This window comes from Lactuca sativa, chromosome 5 (genome assembly GCF_002870075.4).
Source record: "Lactuca sativa cultivar Salinas chromosome 5, Lsat_Salinas_v11, whole genome shotgun sequence".
NCBI classification, from domain to species: domain Eukaryota; kingdom Viridiplantae; phylum Streptophyta; class Magnoliopsida; order Asterales; family Asteraceae; genus Lactuca; species Lactuca sativa.
This window is the reverse complement of record NC_056627.2, coordinates 323,451,026-323,464,004: the sequence shown is the minus strand read 5'-3', so window position 1 is coordinate 323,464,004 and position 12,979 is coordinate 323,451,026.

Here is a 12,979-nt window from a genome sequence, read left to right as displayed (position 1 = left end):
TTTGATAGAACTCATTAAAACGAATATGTTATTGGGTTTGATACGATATAACTTGTAAAAATGATTACGTTTCGGTTTCATGCATAGAGTACAACTCGTTAGAATATGTTTTTGGGTTTGATAGAACTCGTTAAAACGAATATGTTATTGGGTTTGATACGATATAACTTGTAAAAATGATTACGTTTCCGTTTCATGCATAACTAATCTACCTTCATGTTAGAATATTATAACTTGCAAAATTAATTTTCCAAATAAAAACAACTAACATATAAATCAAGTTCACCATGATCCCTTTCATATGATTTATCTTTCAAAGATACATAAAATTCATAATTATAGTCTAAAATAATAGTTAAAAAGTTGAAATATTTCAATATTGATAACTTAACTTTGAAGGATTGTAACTCGCTGAATATAATACCAAAATCAACAAAATTATAGTCTAAATTCATCTACAAATTGTAAACTAAATGTTGGAAAAAAGCGCAGGTCACTCCGACTTAAAACGAATAAGTTATGATTGTTTAAAAAGTTTCACAGATTACAAAATTTTAAAAATCTTGCTGAAAAACTGAAATTTTTTAGTTTTGATAGCTCAACTTTGAAAGACTTCAACTCATTGAATATAATACCAAAATCAACAAAATTATAGTCTAAATTCATCTACAAATTGTAAATTAAACTTTGAAAAAAACCGCGTGTCAATCCGACTTAAAATGAATGAGTTATGGTTGTTTAAAAATTTTCATAGATTACAAAGTTTTAAAAATGTTGCTGAAAAGCTGAAATTTTTCAGCTTTGATAGCTCAACTTTGAAAGACTGTAACTCATGGAATATAATACCAAAATCAACAAAATTATAGTCTAAATTCATCTACAAATTGTAAATTAAACATTGGAAAAAACCGCGTGTCAATCCGACTTAAAACGAATGTGTTATGGTTGTTTAAAAAAATTCACAAATTACAAATTTTTTTAAACCGGGTCCAACCGGTTCTAAACCCAGTAAAAACCGGACCGGACCGGGAAAAAAACCGGACCAGACCGGGATGGATTCCTAGAACCGAGAACCGGCCTGGGGGTCCAAAAAAACGGTCCGGTTCGGTCCGGTCCGGTCCACCGGTCCAAATGCTCACCCCTAGTTGTCATCCCCTTCAAACCACCGTCATCATCCTTTCACACGACCGATTTCGCCTCTTGCAAGTAATTGTCGTCATCGCCTCCGATTAGTCATCGTCGCCTCCAAGCCACCACCATCATCCCCGTAAGCCACTAACTTTGTCGGCATGTTTCAGGCGAGGGTCTCTCTCTCTCAACCATGGTTATTTTCGAAGTCGCAATCTCCCCCATTACAATTAAACGTCGTCATTACCACTGAACTCCACCATCACCACATTTGAACCCGCCATCGATGGCTACTCCCTCTGGCGAACCTTCTTTCTTCACCCATCGTGGTCTCCAACCTACTCCCTCTCACCCTCACCCACAGATGTGCTTAATTTATACATCATCGTTGCTCAACTTATGCAAGTGGATTTTCAAATTGTAGGGTTGGGTTTTCCGATTTGATGTGGTTTAATGTTAAGGTTTGGGATTTTAGATTTATGGTTTGATTTTAAGGTTTCGAGTTTTATGATTTTCAGATTTGATTCAAATTTGGTTTCGTGTGGGGTGGGGTGGGTGGATTACAAGTGGTTGTCGAAAGTAGAACCTAGTGGTTGTTGGATGTTCTTCTCATAGTTTTTTTAGAAAGAATACATGGAAGATATATTGAGATATGATATGCTATAAGGGATGATCGTAGGTGGTTGGTGGTTAGAGGTGTCTGGTAGTCAGAGTAGGATGGTGGTCGAATGTAGCTGGTTATCAGAGGTAACATGTGGCAGGAACATGATATACTACATTGTTGACCAACATTTTTCACAAAGTTATAATTAATAAAAATAAATGAAAAAAAGGAAAAAGGGAAAAGAAATAGAAAATTATGATATAGTCATTTCATGTTAGGAAGGGGACGAAGCATGCAACAAAATGACTTTCTAGGGACAGCCTGAGTTACTTTTTGAAAATAGAGATTGAACATGTATTTTTGGCACCTGCATGTTGGATGATTCGTGTAAGTAAAGGAGAATGAGCCTTTCAAGCAACCCAACATTATAACTCGACTAGGTAATTCCAAATCAGAGATGTGAATACCAAAGAGTAGGGACTTGTGGAAGTTGACCTTTAGGCCAGAAGACACATGAAAACATCTTCAAATGCGAGCAAGATTTCATATACTTTACGTTCCCAATATCCAACAAAAATGACATCATCGTCGTATAAGATTTTTGATACTTTCATGTTCCTAATCCCCAACAAAGTACTGAGGACAGCCAAGGGTTTTGATGCGATTTGGGTTATTGTCAACCTGTTGACCAAGAGTGCGACGTTCTCGCCATTCAAGAGAATTCTTCGGCTGAGAAGTTGGCAGATGTGTATGTGCGTGAGATCATTGCTCACCACGGGGTGCCAGTTTCTATCGACTTTGACCATGATGTACGATGTACTTCTCGGTTTTGGCAGAAATTCAACGAGAAGTTGGGTGTGAGACTGCATTTTAGCATTGCTTATCACCTCCAAACTGATGGACAGAGTGAGCGAAGCATTCAGAAAATCGAGGTTATGTTGAAGGCTTGCGTTATCGATTTCGTTGGGAGCTAGGACTCCTACCTTCCCTTAGCTGAGTTCTTTTACAACAACAACTATCATTCTAGTATTGGTGTTTCGCCTTTCAAGCTTCTTTATGGAAGGAAGTGTCGTAGATCACTGTGTTGGGGCGAGGTCGGTCACAAGGTCATGGGGAGGACCGAAGTGGCCCTTCAAACTATGGAGCTTATCCAGTAGATCGGGCAAAGATTGCAGACAACCTAGAGTCAACATAAAAGTTATGCCGACCGACGACGATCCAAGATAGAGTTCCAGGTCGGGGATATGGTTTTACTGAAGGTATTACCCTTGAAGGGTGTTATAAACTTCAGGAAGAGAGACAAGTTAGGGCCCCGATTTATTGGATTGTTCTGAGTAGTGGCCAGGGTAGGTATGGTAGCCTATCGACTGGATCTTCCTGAGGAGCTTAGTCAAATTCACAACACCTTCCATGTTTCTCAGATTCGAAAGTGTGTGGTTGATGATTCTGTTTGTAGTCCCCATGGACGACATTCATGTCGATGAGCGTCTGAATTAAGTGGAGAGACCGGTGGCTATTTTGGATAGGAAGACGAAGACCTAGCACAACAAGGTGGTACATTTAGTCAAGGTTTAGTGGCAACATTGGAAGGGTTCCTAGTGTACGTAGGAACCCGAGACAGAGATGTGAGAGCACTAACCAGACTAATTCACAACATTAGACTTCGAGGACAAAGTCTGATTCAAGTGGAGGAGAATTGTAACACCCGGTTATTTCAGGTAAAAACTTTCCCTTCTTTCATTCTTAAGATTTTGCGAGGTTCAAGTCTACGTGTGGCGTAGATTAGGGGTGTCAAACGGGTAAAATTTTCGGGTTTTTGGTATAACGGGTCGGGTAGAACGGATATTTCCTTAAGAAAATAATACCCGATACCTGACCTATATTGAATTCGGGTTTTCGGGTTTCGGGTATTCGGGTATTCAGGTTTGAGGTCGGGTCGGGTAATTATCGGGTATACCCGAAAATTTCTTAAATGACACTTACTGATAATTTTTTTTATTTTTATTTTTTATTTTTACATGTTGGTTGGTTTAATAAAAAATTGGGTAGGAAAATACCCCATACAATTAAAAAGTACATATATAATAACAATACAAATCATTATAATATGTTATGTACTTTTTTTAATTTCATTCTGTGCGATAGAGATAAACTGAGAATTGTGATGACGGTACAGGACTTCAGCTTCAGCGTCGTATTCCCTTTGCAAGTTTGCGTCGACTGTTGAGCCGTCGTACATAATAAGGAAACGAAGGGTTTTGTTTTATTTGAAGTGTGCGTACGTGACTGCATTGTATATTTGGTATTATTTAAAAAAGGAATTCGGGTATTCGGGTATATCCGAAAATAAATATTCATACCTAAAACCCGATCTATATTATTATCGGGTTAACCTATTACTCGAATGTTCATACCCGTTACCCGTTCTACCCGACCCATTCTACCCGAATTCGGAACAGGTCGGGTGGGTAGAACGGGTTTCGGGTTTTTCTGACAGGCCTAGCGTAGATAGCATCTGTGTGCTACATAGAAGGGAAGTTGATTCGAGTCATTAATGAATTACGCAGGGCGTAGTTAGAGAGTACACAGGATGTACTCGACCAAAGTAAAAACCCTAAATCCGGAGTTTTGAGCCCTATTTAAACACTTTAACCTTCATAAACTTCTTCCATTCTCAGCCTCCATCTCTCCAAACGACTCCCTTGAAACCCTAACTCCATATTTGTGCCTTGTGAGCTAAAAAGTGTTTTTGGGTGCTTTTGAATGAAGAAGAAGTTTGTGGGGTTGCTTGGAAAGCTTCAAGCATTATAGATCTAGGATCTGCACATCTTAAGCATTCCCTAAGGTATAAAGTTTAGAACTTGATGAATCTCTTGTTAGATCTTGTTATCTTTAGGTTTTTGTCCCATATTCTTGGTATGTATGTGTATGAACTACTCCAGACCTTATGAGTAGCTTTTTTCTGACGTTTTTAAGTGCATAGAGTCATAAAAATGCTATATTGGTCCCTTCTTTTTCACCCATGCATGAGTTAGGGAGCTTAGGATCTTATGATAAGTTAGGGTTTTGATCTTGGGCACTTTCTAGCCATGCAAATGTTGGATTAGGTGTCTAAGCCCATAACTATTTTGGTACGTACTTGACCCAATTATGAGCATGGTCCTTTTGGGTTGCCTTCACCATAGCAACTGATAGGATCAATTAAGGAGAAAGAGGATCAATTATGATTTATTAATATATTATATGAATAATATGTTAAATGAGAAATCATATTGTTTAATTAATATTGATCAAGAATTAATTTATAATTAATTTTATGGTCAAAAGAGATTAATTAAATCAAGGGGACTGATACTGTAATTATAAGACAGTTACAAAGTTGGGCTTAGGATCCACAAGGAAGCAACGGATGAATTCTATATGAGAGTCCATATAGAAATCGTCCAAGGGGCCTTCTGGAAGGATCTTTGGGCTGCTTGAGGACTAAGCAATGGGATTAGGGTTTCCAAGTTAATAACCCTAGAAGCCTCGGCTATATAAGGACCCTTAAGGCTCCCAAAAACGTGGCTAAACTTTCTTAGAAGATCTTGGATGTTTTTATGCCTTCTCCTCTATCTCTTGTTCATCCTTATTGCTAGTGGTGTTTGTGACTCCATTAGAGGTGCAACACTTGGGGCACTAGGCTTTCAGAAGTCAAAATCAAGGAGGTTTGTGATTGTTATTGCTACATAACAATCAAGGTAATATTCCTAACCTTATTCATATGTTAATTTCGATTATAGTATGCTAGATCTAGGGTTTATGATTTTTGGATGATTATTGCATGTACAACTAGATAAACTAGATCCAAAGCTTTATGGTTTGCATGTGCACCATAGGATTGATGTAATGCTCAGAACCCATCAGCAAAGTCATAAAGTTGGAAACTTTTATGATTTTAGATGTTGTTTAGGGTTAGATATAAGTTTTGGATGAAAGGTTTTAAGGGAATAAGTGCTTAATGAAGATTTGGAATTTGAATTGAGTACACGGGGCATACCTAAGGGTACACAATGCGTAGCCCATAAGTTTCCCATAAAAGGCAAGTCACCCTCTACGCAGGATGTATAGATGGAGTACACACGGCGTACTCGGTCTGGTCATGACTAATGACTTTTAACCATTAACTATTGACTTTAACCAAGTTTGACTTTAGGTCATTTTGGGTAGTTTGAATAGTAGATTGAGATTTGGTCTATGTTTATTGTATAGGTGACCTTTAGAGATAGTATTTGGAGAAGTGATTAGTTCAGTTATCTTTCAGAATGTGAGGTGAGTCTTCATCACTGTACTTGTGGGTCGAAGGCACCAATATCGACTCACTAGGTTATGTATCCTGATATATGGTATGATGTTATAATGGTTACATGTTAGACTGGTAGATCTGTATGATTACTTGTATATATACTAGTTATGTGTTAGACTAATAGATTTATGTGATTTCATGTACTTGTTGGTTATATGTTTATTTGTGCATATGTCGACATGGTGTTGGTCAAAGTGGAAATCTAGTCGGAAGACTCTGGGCCAGAGTGGCAATCCAGTCGGGAGACATTGGGCTAGAGAGGCAAACCAATCGGGAGACTATGGGATAGGGTAACTAGTCGGGAGACTATGGACCCAACATGTAATATGTGTATTTGTTTGGTTGTGTAGTATACTTTGGGGGAACTCACTAATCTTTGGTTTACTGTTGGTTTTATGGTTTTAGGTACTTTAGAGAACAGTGGCAAGGTGAAGGCTTGATTGTTCACATCATCCTGGATTTTATTGACTTATGATTTTGGGATACTCTAATTTCTATTTTGGTTTTGGAAACTATGCTATTGTATAACTTATGGATTTTGGAATGATTTTAAAAATGAAATTTTTCGTCATTATTTTTAGGATTTTACAAGTTGGTATCAGAGTCCTGGTTTGAGAGAATTAGATAAACACTTTTTCGATTCCAGACTCAAACTAAGGATCTACAAAATGTTTTCAAAAATTTTAATCATAAAAGAACCGACAAAAAGGATGTGATGTGCACAATCAGCCGGAGCCAAGGAAAATGATTCCCCAAGATACCCACACTTGTTTCATGTGTATTGATAAAATTACATGCTAGTGTGTAGGCTAAGGATCTTCAGGAATTGCATGATCTAGTTGCATGTTATATGATATCTAATAGCCAAGGTGAGTTTCTTGTTATGCTAAATGGAACGAACATTATTACTATGGTTGCTTAGTGTGTTCATCATAATTGTAAATAATTAAAATTGTATAGCCTGAGAATGTTGGATTTAGCCTTATTTCATGTTCCTCATCTGGTTGTGGGCTTAGGGTAGAATCAAGTATCCAATTGTCTATTGAATCAAATGTTATGTATGATTACCATGCATGAGCGGCTGAAGAGTTAGTACAAGTTTCATGAGTGAATATAGATTATAGCAGGTCACTGTGAGGAAAGATTAACCACTCTTTAGGGAATATGTATAGGATGTATGTGTATCCTAGATGTTGAGCCTTATGGTCGGGTAGTCCGTGAAGACCCCTTGAGACAAATATGGGTAGGTGTGGAAGGTAGTGTGGGCTCATACTACTAGAAGCACAAGACCCATATGTATAGCAAGGAAGTCACGGACCCCAAGGGTTTGGTCTTTCCATAATGTTATAATAGTATGCATTGTGACTTTTCTAATGTATATTCTGGTTTGTTTCGGTATGCCGATCACTAGGGGCTCAGGATCAGGAGCGGGAGGCCCGACGAGACCAGGATTGACGGATGATGACATTCGAGAGATGATCAACACTCAGGTGATCATGGTTGTTTGGGAGGCAATCCCATAGGTTTTTGATTTATTAATATCGTGAAGATTGAGCTTTTGATGAGCGATTAGTCACCGTGACCGAGGCTATTATTGTTGTTGCTATTGCAAGGGTTCAAGGGAGATGGTCATTTTAGTACCGGGACTTCAGTAACACGAAGCCCCGGGAGTTTGACGGGGTTAAGGATCCGATTATTGCTATGAGGTGGTTACCTAATGTGGAGTGTTGTATCTTCACATGTTCGTGCCCGGAGGACCAGAAGGTCAAGTTCGCCCTGAACATTCTTCGTTTGGGGGCAAAGGGCTGGTGGAGGTTGGTGGAAAGAGAGATATTAGCCCATAAGTACATATCTTTGAAGCAAACGGCATAGTCGGTAATGAAGATCACCAATATGTTACATAGAGAGCCCTTTTCTTCCCCGAGTATGCTGCTTTGGAGCAGGTTCAGATGTCCCGCTACTCGAGCATGCTCAAGACAGAGATCAGGGAGTTTGCGTCTACCCAGCGGTATAGTTCTCTATCTGAGTTACAATATTTCACTCGAATGAGGGAGACTGAGATTGAAACCCAAACGAGAGAGAAGAGTCAGACCCCCAACTCACTCATAGCCGGAAGTGAAGCGGTTCAAGCCTGTCGATTCACAATCTAAAGGTTATAAGGGTCGCACTTTGTGGCAAGTGAGGAAAGGCTCATAAGAGAGTGTGTCCATCAGCGACAACATGTCATAATTGGGGAAAGGAGGGGCACTTTGCAAAGGATTTCCGCTATCAAACCCCGCCGTCGAGCACCAAGATTTGCTACCATTGTGATCAGGTTGGCCATGTAAAGACCAATTGTCCATTTCTTACTGTGAATTCGGTGCAGGTACCGGCTCCTACCATTCTTAGGATCATAGATGGGCAACATGGAAGGGCTGAGACCCTGATGGCTAGGTGTCATGCATTTCATCTCACAACATAGGAGGCCAAGGCAACGCCTGACGTCGTTACTGATATGATCTCATTTATTATTTTGTCTCGTTAGTTTATTATATGCTTATGATTGTATTTCTGCTAGGTACTTTCTTAGTGAATTCCTTGAATTCTCTTATGCTTTTTTTACTCAGGTACGATTCGGTCTTTTGTGTCTCAATCCTCCAGTAGGAGTTTCGATATGATTCTTGGAGAGTTGGAGTGTTCGTTGTGAGTTTCCATCCCCAACGAACATGGTATTTTTGCAATGAGAGTTTTTTGGGATTATACCTTGGAGATACTTAGGGTGTCTTATCTGATCAACTTAATTCTCATCCCTACGGGGGGGGGGGGTGTTCGTAGGGATGGACTGGTTGAGCAGATTCAGAGCTATGATCGACTGTGAAAGACAACAGGTGGTAGTTTCAACCCCAAGTGGGGGAGAACTGATTATTTATGGAGAGAGTACCAGTGTTGGTTCGACTTTTTGTTCAGTCGTCAGGGCTCAACGGTATCTTCAACAAGGATGTATGGGTTACCTCGCTTATGTGGTAAACACTCAGTTTGAGGATAGAGTTTCGGTTACGGATGTGTCTGTGGTCAGAGAGTTTCCAGATGTATTTCTGGAGGAATTACCCGCATGCCTCCCATGAGGCAGGTGGAGTTCAGGATCGATCTGATCCCCAGTGTGACACCGATTTCCAAGGCATTGTATTACCTCGCACCACCAGAGATACAGGAGTTGTCCTATTAGATTCAGGAGTTGTTGGGCAAGTAGTTTATCAGACTGAGCAGTTCACCTTAGGTAGCATCAATCATGTTTGTGAAGAAGAAGGATGGGTCTCATCGCATGTGTATAGATTATCAGATTGAACAAGTTGATAGTAAAGAACTGTTACCCACTCCCCAGGATTGATGATCTCTTCGATCAACTGTAGGGTGCATCTTGGTTCTCCAAGTTTGATTTGAGGTTAGGTTACCATCATATGGGAGTCAATGAGGAAGACATGGAGAAGACAACATTCCGAACTCGTTATGGTCATTACAAGTTCGTGGTGATACCGTTTGGGCTCACCAACGCGCCTGTAGAGTTCAAGGAATTGTTGAACCCGGTATGCAGATTAATACTTGATCGATCAGTTATTGTTTTTATTGATGGTATTTCTGGGTTACTCTAAGATCGTGGAGCAACATGAGGAGCACATAAGGGACCTACTTGGAGTACTTAGACTAGAGAGGCTTTATGCCAAATTCTCCAAGTGTGAGTTCTGGTTACAAAAGGTCCAGTTTCTGAGACACCTTGTCAACCAGAACGGGATTTTGGTCAACTCGGTCGAGATTGAGGCGGTGATGCAGTGGGAGGACTCGAAGTCCCCATATGAGATTCAAAGTTTTCTAAGATTGATTGGTTATTATTGAAGATTTATTTAGGATATCTCCAAGATTGTTGTTCCTCTGATCCGTCTGACGAAGAAGGGTGCGGATTTCCTTTGGGGTCCTGAGAAGCAAGTCACGTTTGAGACTCTGTCACAACTAGGAATTCTGACACATTGTAAACACTTAACAAAAAAATGAAATTGTAGCTAAAACATGTATGGTGTTTATTCAATGACAACAAAATTCCATCAAATACCCTATACAAACATTCAAATAGTCAACAAAAGTTGGAAACCCTAAAAATCCCGGTTTAAGTCCATTTTGGACTAGGAATTTCTTATTGGGCCTAATGGACCAATAAGCTCCCAATTTGACTATTTTGGGCTTAGAACTCTTAAATCGGTTCTAATTGGACCCACTTTCATTTATGTTAACATTTTGGGCCATAATGGGCCTAGAATGAAATAAAATACCCTTATTGGGCCATAACAAATCTAATTAACCTAATTGGCCCGTAAAACCTCTTAAGGGCCCATTGGGCCGAAAACCATTAACTTGTGCTTCATATTAGGAGACTTAAGCACAAAAGGCACAAATCCTCTTCCCTTTTCTCTCTTTCTCGGCCCAAGAGGAAAACAAAAAAAAAATAGAAATTTATGAAATAAGGAGGGTTAGCCACCTCCATATAACACCACGGACTTCCAAGCAACATCACATACCTCCATGTAACCATCCCTTCACCTCTCTCTCTTCTCCCCCCCCCCTCTCTCTCTTCTTATGATCGGTCGAGAGCCAAACCACACACACACACACAACACCAAAACTCTTCTAAACTCTCTCAAAAATTCCCCTCTTTCCCACTCCAAAAGTCTCAAAATTTTACTTGTGCATCAAGAGGATTTCAAGAGATTATCATCACTTCTTGGTTAATTACACATATCCTATGATTTTATAACTCTTTTCTCATGATGAGATCCCTTCTCTTAAACAATTGTGGTAATCATACTCTTAGAATCACCTCAAGATCGAGATCATCACCAAAGTGTTGCGAGGGCCGAAAATCACATCACTTTCTTCCATTTCTTCTTCAAAACCGTGATCAACAAGAAAAGGTGAGTTCATACCCCTTTTTTTTCGGTTTTCCCAAGTTTTATGGGGGAGAATACAAGTAAAATGTGTAGATCTATGTGTATGTGTATGTGTGATTTCATGTGTTTATGTGGTAAATAAGTAACAAAAATGAAGGAAATCTCAAGATCTATGGCTCTAGGATGAAGTTAAACATGATCTAAGACATATTACACTAAACAAGTCAAGAAAAATTACCCTCTAAGGTGATAATAAACATATTGCAACATAAAACTCATTTTTGGGCTTAATTTGTGAAATAAACAAAAGTTGAGTTGAAATTTGTCATTCATGGTTTTCTTAAGGACAAAAAGATTCAAAACAGTAAAACTAAATGTTTTTATGAATATCATACTCTTTAAAGGGCTAGAAATGTAATTTGTAGCTTAATGGGCCAATTTTGGGCTTTTCGGCCCATTGAGCCAAAAATTGCGAAAAATAAAAATTTCAAGGGGTTGAAATGGTAAACTTCTCAAAACATGGGGTAAAAGGGTAAACAAAACTAATTCAGGGGTTAAAATGATTTTTTTTCCAAACAAGGATAAAAAAATGTAAACTTTTTGGATTTTGGGCCAAAATTGTAAAAGTTGCAAAAAGTTTGGACTTTAACTGAAAAACTCTTTACTGGAGGCGCTGAAACTACCAAAGAGTAAATTTTGAACTAAAACATCACTTAAACAAGTCTATGGGTAAAAAATGTCAAGAAAATGGTTTAAGGGCCAAAAATGTCTTTTTTTTTCTAAATAAGGGACTAAAAGTGTCATTTTTATTAAAGAATGGCTGAAAAGGGGTCAAACCAATATTTTGAGTCAATTATTTTATTATTAAGATAATGGGTCAAAAGTACCAAATTACAACTTATGAAAATAAAATGATGAAAATACATATAATTCCAAATATCGTTATAAACAACCGACCGGCCTCGTGCCAATACGAAATTTAATAATCGTTCAATCAAACTTTCTGACAATTATACAATACCTAAAACAAGTAAATATTCAAATATTTGGGCTTTAAAGTTTATAAAACATGCTTATTGGGCCTTCGTGACCCATTCACGTGACGTTTGAGCCCAACGATAGTAATAAATGTTTATTGGGCCTCCTGTGACCCAATTACATGCTAAAGGAACCCTCAATGGCTTTCAAGTGCTATTGGGCCTCAGTGGCCCATTACCATTGGTAGTAAGGTCCAAATAAATCAAATGCGAAATGGGCCAACGTGTTCTTCGTATACCCAACAACCTTAAATAATACACGAAATTAGCAGGACCTTGTAATCGTATTATCCTCGTTTGTTAGGCTTACCTTCAATTCAGTAAAGAAATACAGGTCGTTAATCAATGGTAATCAAATTCAATTTAGATTCAGTGAGTAATAACGGGCGGCACCTTTATGGGTCATTTGTAGTCTGTAGTTATAATCAAAGTCTCCTAGAGGGAGAGCGGGAGTTTGTGTATAGATCTATACGGGGGTGACTCCCCCACACCTCAGTTGTTCGCTACAGTTAGACTCGGCTAGTCTAGGGTGACAAAATCTTAAGATTAATTCTAGCGTTCGTTAGAATGCCAAGACAGACGAACTAGTCATTATCATGCATGGTTATAACGACTCACATAAATAAGTCCAATACTATTCGAGTAATCAAGGAAAAGCATAATCATTCGTTGTGATGGTATAACAATTCGAAACAATTATATTATATTATGTTATCAGAAAACATCGGGTTTTTCGAGGAGATCAACACCATTCAATTGAACCTTTCAATTACTATCATGCAAAACTTCTCATTTATACACACTTTGAAATCACTCACGTACAAAACTATGGATCTTCACACTTTGGTATAAACAATTGTCTTTTCAGAAAATATCGGACTTTCTGGGTTTTATAAACTATACAAACATTTTCAAAACAACCCTTCTTATGAACTCACCAAGTATGTTA